At 41.8% G+C, this 6,446-nt stretch overlaps 1 protein-coding gene across 13 annotated transcripts in view; it reads right to left on the bottom strand.

Moving 5' to 3' along the window:
• foxp1b (forkhead box P1b) overlaps nt 1-6,446 on the bottom strand; it is a 210,224-nt gene that overhangs the window by 139,995 nt on the left and 63,783 nt on the right. The window lies entirely within an intron of this gene.

Raw genomic sequence — 6,446 nt, 5'->3', positions numbered from 1 at the left:
AACAGCGCTAAGCATTGTGTAACTAAGACGAGGGCGTAGGAGAGTTTTAGCCGTGTAAAGTCACTGATATCTACTGTATATACAGGGTCATTGGTGTTTGTTTTTAGGGTGTGTACAGGATATTTTCCAAGTCACTGTCTGTGCACAGGAAAATCAAAAGCGTGAGTCACTTCTTAACAAACGCAGCTGCTTACTGTACGATCCGATCTGCTGAGAAAAAAGGGCTGACAGCACACTATTTTCTTTTCTTCTGGGCTTTTAATAAAAAGGACAGATTAAATGAAAAACATTGCCACGTCTCGTAAAAACAAGCATTGTGGGGGGTTTTTTTCTCGGTCTTTTTGATGTGATTGGCAGGATCTTGGCATTATATTGTAACACCCACACAGACTGTAAACAACAGCACTTTCTGACACGCAAACAGACACAAAACCCACCAATTAAAACCAACTTCAATTCAGCCAGCCCTTACTTACTCGCCCTTACTTACTCTGGCTGCTTTCCTCCCATGCCTTTTTTTTCTAAGCTTAAAAGGCAACAGCGCAGTCTGGTGAATGTCAGGCCTGTCTGATCCCCCCTGATTCTCTTGGACCTGCCCTCACGTTTTGCTGAGTTAAGAACAAAGTACACAGAGAGCAAACAGAGAGCTTTGCTGCCTTAATACCAAAGGAAGTGGAATTTCAATCCTAGCCCAAACAAAACAAGGCCGCACATTTCTTTACACTAGTTAAATGAGCTTGTTGAATACAAAAAGCCCCGATCAAGTGGATATCCAGCGCACACTGCTCTGTGCTCCTTGGGGATTCTAATCTATTGATCCATGAGATAAAAAACACAGAAAATGCACTTTGTGAAGTATTTCGTCAGCTGAGAAGAAGCAGCTGGGGCAGCTCAGGATCCACACCGATGAAAAACTTTGAATTTAGATCAGTTTGAGAAAAGTTCACTCTGATCACGCACTGCACACAAAGGGCCCAACACAGTCCAGTGGTGGATTAAGTACTCAGATATTTAAGTTAAGTAAAAGGAGCATTACTAAATTATTAAAGTTAAAGTCTTGCATTCAAAATCTTATTTAATCAAAATATACTTAAAGTAATGGACTTATTATTACAGGGGTGCCAACTTTGGGGTACCTGGCGGGAGTGAGATTTTGATATCATGGGTTTGATTATACATAGGCGCACTAAATGACTGCTATTGTGTCAGCAGCGGGACCTTAGCATATATATAGGATATACAATATATACAAATACACAATATTGGACAGACTATAAAGGGCACAACGTTTCATTCACTAATGAAAGTCAAACACATGTTTGTTTCCACTGTTTTATTGTGTGCCTGTCGCGATAAGCAATTAATTGACTTATCGTACGATAAATAAAAATGAACTCGATAACTTTTCTGACCTCGATAAATTGCCATTTACATGAGGATGTGACTAGCAGTTTGAAAGGGTGTACTTGAATTATTATTATTATATATTATCATTATCAGTTCTAATGGTCATACAGCCGACAATATTATCGTTTATCGCAATAATTTCCGGGAAAATGTATCCAACAAAATTAATTATCGTGAGAGGCCTATACATGAAACACACACACACAAACAAATCTACAGACTTACTCCAAACTGCCAAATATATTAATTAACACACTCTCACTCTCATACTACACTGACTCTATTTTGGCCTAGACTTTTACTTATTTAATCATTTCTACTGGATCTCAGATCATCTGCGCATGCGCAATACGGGTCGGGGATTGATCCCCTCAACCCTCACCAACCGGCTCCCACTGCTCTGCTGTCCGTTAACGTTGTTTAAGAGTGGTGGGGGCGTGATCGACGCTTGAGCAGCTGTCAACTCAACATTGTAAATAACCACCCAAAAACGATCGCCGGGTTCATCTTGTTTTTTGGTGTGAGAATAGTTTGGGCAGCGTGAGATTGAGAGTGAAAGCGTGTGTCACACCCCAGATGCATGAGAGTTGGCAACCCTGTATTATTATTGCAATGGCCTATTTCAGATTCATATAACTGGACTATTGATGCATTTAATGTGTCCATCACAGCTGGGTAAGGTGGAGCTGATTTGAATTCCTTTATATACTGCTAATGGATTTTTAATGTATAATTATATGTCAAAGTGAATTTAAGAATTTATTTATATTTTGTATTTTCCAATCATCTAAATCTGACTGAAATAACTTTCTGTAAAGCTGTCCAAAGGAATATAGTGGAGTCAAATGTACACATTGGCTGCCAAAATGTGCAGGTATATGTAGTATGTAGGTATGTACAAGGGTAGCAACAACAGAAATCACTTGGGTACCAAGTAACTCAAAATGGTACATTATGCAATCCTTTTTTTATAACCAGCCCCTCTCCTCGCTGTAGAGTAGGACTGTCAGTTCTGCCGAGCCGGATCAGGTTTCCACTCTCCAGCTTCTCAGCTTCCTCTACAACCACGGACCCTGCGCTATTAATATCAATAAGCTGCAAGATTCCATTTCCCCAGACAAAGACAAAGGGAGAACAAGAGGCGATGAGTGAAGGGAGGAACTCATATCCTCCCGCACCACATGATGTTGCCACTTACTATCACCTCCACCCCTGCTGCCATGAGCGAAGAGGGAGCGTTTTGCACCCACTGTTTCACACACATGCACTCTAACTCACACACTGTTTTCACACACATTCACCCCAACTCACACACTGCACCCCAACTCACACACTTTTCACACACATGCACCCTAACCTCTAGATTCCACGGGTCCGTCTGTGGCGGCATTACGGCCGCGCCGCGGCGTCCTCCAGGGATCGCGGGGCCACTCTAGTCAATGGGTGCTATTCCACCAGACACGCCGTGTTACGGCTCAGAAGTGTCCCAGAAGCGCCTCGCCGCTGGGCTCCGCTCGAAATAGGATTGAAGTCTATTTTTCGACGCGACGCAGCCGTAAGGTAATGTCGGGCAGGCAGGAAAGTGGAACGTTCAGAGCATATATATATATATATATACAACAACCACACAACTAATTTTGCAGACCCTATCCCTCCGTAGTCTTTCAAGTAGGAGTATAAATGCCAGCGTTCTCCTCCGGTTTACAGGCACTGTGTAAATTATATATATAGAATAATTATGATGATGAATGCATTTTTTTACCACTAAAATACAGCAACACATCTTTGATTCATGTCGTTTTTAACTGGGATATTACAATTATTATGAACTGTGTCTGTACAAAGTAGCCGGTCCAGGAAATATGCCCAAATCAACAAAAACTGCGAGCCGGCAAGCAAGACGCTCCGCTTCTGAAATGCTTCTGAAACGCGTCCGGTAGGGTATGACGCCGGAGGAGGCCGGATCAAAACAGCGGCGCAGCCGTAACGCGCCGCAGAAGGACCGGTGGAATCTAGGGGTAACTCACCCACTGTTTCACACACACATGCACCCTAACTCACACACTGTTTCACACACACATGCACCCTAACTCACACACTGTTTCACACACACATGCACCCTAACTCACACACTGTTTCACACACACATGCACCCTAACTCACCCACTGTTTCACACACATGCACCCTAACTCACACACATGCACCCCAACTCACCCACTGTTTCACACACACATGCACCCCAACTCACCCACTGTTTCACACACACATGCACCCTAACTCACCCACTGTTTCACACACATGCACCCCAACTCACACACATGCACCCTAACTCACCCACTGTTTCACACACATGCACCCTAACTCACCCACTGTTTCACACACACATGCACCCTAACTCACCCACTGTTTCACACACATGCACCCCAACTCACACACATGCACCCTAACTCACCCACTGTTTCACACACATGCACCCCAACTCACACACATGCACCCTAACTCACCCACTGTTTCACACACATGCACCCCAACTCACACGCATGCACACTCGCAGCAGAGTAATGCAAATACAGGCCAACCGCTGGGTGATATTTTCCAATTATTTGACCCTGCACAACACATTCCTGCAGTAATCAGGTTACTCTTTACACTATACCTTCTTCTCTTCCATGTTCTTTCACTCTTGTTGCAATTCAAATATATATAGATGTATGGTTTTAATGGGAAAAATGCAACCTTTTAAATGGATGTCCAATCAGTTTAGTCTAATGTGGTCAATTAATGTAATACCATGTTCAGATGGTTTCTATAATGACTACATGTCCCAGGATGCATGGCGTGCAACTTCCGGTACCCCAGGTTTCCCCACCTCGTACACATCTATCAGTTTTGCAGCTTGCAAACTCGTTTTTTGCTTTTATTATTAACAACTATATTTACCGTCAATACTGATTGGATATAGCCTTAGAAGGTGGCAAAATGTTTCTCTTTTAAGCACAGAGATACTTCAAATGGTTTTTTTGTGAATCTCAGCTTCCCGAAATCCAATACAACTGCTTTATTTTTTAAGGTAACAGTCAAAAACCCAAACCATGACCCAAGCTGTTCAATATATACAAGACAAAATAGAAAACATTTAAATATTTTAAGGGGTCGGAAAAAGCAAACAATTTGCTATTTTTAAACAAAGAATCCTCAAAGAGATGTATAGATTAACCATATATATGTATATTTGTGTATATACACACACACGTCTTTCACTGTCAATAGATTTTAATTGAATTGTACAAATGTTGAGATGTTTCTATTTACTGTTCATGTTGTCTACTCTACTCTTTTTGCACAATGCCTTGTTTAGATGCTGCCTGTGACGGAAACATTTTTCCAAATTGGAATCAATAAAGTTGATCTCATGTTATGATATAATATCAGCTCTGCACACAACTGAACTGGATACTTCCCTGACTTTCAGACACTGGACATCTCGTAGTAACTCAGGACCTACAGTAACTCTCATGGTTATCATATACACCAACTCTGTCAATTACTTACAGAACACACCTACACACACCGGACATGCACACGCATACATCCACCAGCGTTCCATAAAAGGTTAGAGAGGATGAGTAAAAAAAGCGGAGAAAGATAATGAAATCTTTACAGACTTACCCACAAACAGTTAAACACACTTTCACCATGTTCATGAAACTGTATATTGATGCAGGTTCCCTCCAAGCTCTGAGTGTTTGCAAATCCACTTCTGAAGGAGAGGAGCCAGTGAAAGTAACAGGTATGGAGTAGTTGAAGTAGTGTGAGGTAGTTGGAGTGTGTTTGTGGGGAGAGAGAGAGAGAGAGAGAGAGAGAGAGAGAGAGAGAGAGAGAGAGAGAGAGAGAGAGAGAGAGAGAGAGAGAGAGAAAGATCTCTCTCTCTCTCTCTCTCTCCCTCTCCCTCTCTCTCTCCTCTCTCTCTCTCTCTCTCTCTCTCTCTCTCTCTCTCTCTCTCTCTCTCTCCTCTCTCTCTTCCTCTCTCTCTCTCTCTCTCTCTCTCTTCCTCTCCCTCTCTCTCTCTCTCGTCTCTCTCTCTCTCTCTCTCTCTCCCTCTCCTCTCTCTCTCTCTCTTTTCCCCCTTTTTTCTCTTGTTTTTCTTGTCTTGGACAAAACACAACAAAAGCCGGTGCCTTGCTTCCAGATTAAATATGCAGGAAGTGGCCCCCTTTGCATAAACACAAACACTCAGCAAATGAAGAAGTGGCGCGGAGCAGATGCCTGCTGAGAGCCCTACCTGTCCCGGCCTCTTTTAATTAGACAAGAGCAGGCAGGACAAATGAACATCAACACGGAAACACGAGGCAGAACAAGGTGAAGAAAAAAGAGAAAGGCTTCCTCCATCTTCAGAAAAAGAAGAAGTCCCTTATGTGAAGAACATTTCGTTTTGCCGGTTTGTCTTGTTTTCACATACTGTACAAGAAAACGTCCCTAATTAGCCAAATTTGCTCAGATTGGTGATGAATCTAATTGTCTGATATTATTAAAATACACTATAATGTGACCAGAGCATGAAGACTTCAACGCAAAACTGCTTAATTACAACGTAACACGCTAATTAAATCTTAAAAAATATCAAATTTAATTACTTTAAGTAGATCAGTTTTTGCTTTTTCATTAAAGTATGTCCTGGATTTTTTTTAAATAAATGCACCTGGTGATCCTTTAATTCATCTTTACATATGCCACTAATCTGCACACTTTGTAGTAGAAATAGGAATAATAAGAGCTGCATTTTAATCAGTTTTAAAAAACATCCAAAATCTATGTCTTCCTTTCTGAAGTGTCTCAATTATGTCCTGACATTCATCCATCTCCTTTACTCTCTTCATCTATCTGTCTGTCTTTTTTTTCTTTTCTAATTTAGTAGAAGAAAAGCAGAAGTGTGTCGTGTCGGGGGAAACTCCTGGGAGAAAACTGCCAGGCTGTTAGTAAGGGAAAAAAAATAGAGAAAAATGGGACAGGAGCCCCCTTACACAGAACCTGGAGACTG

This window comes from Gymnodraco acuticeps, unplaced genomic scaffold (assembly GCF_902827175.1).
Source record: "Gymnodraco acuticeps unplaced genomic scaffold, fGymAcu1.1, whole genome shotgun sequence".
Taxonomy (NCBI): Eukaryota; Metazoa; Chordata; class Actinopteri; order Perciformes; family Bathydraconidae; genus Gymnodraco; species Gymnodraco acuticeps.
This window is presented reverse-complemented; position numbering and strand designations above follow the sequence as displayed.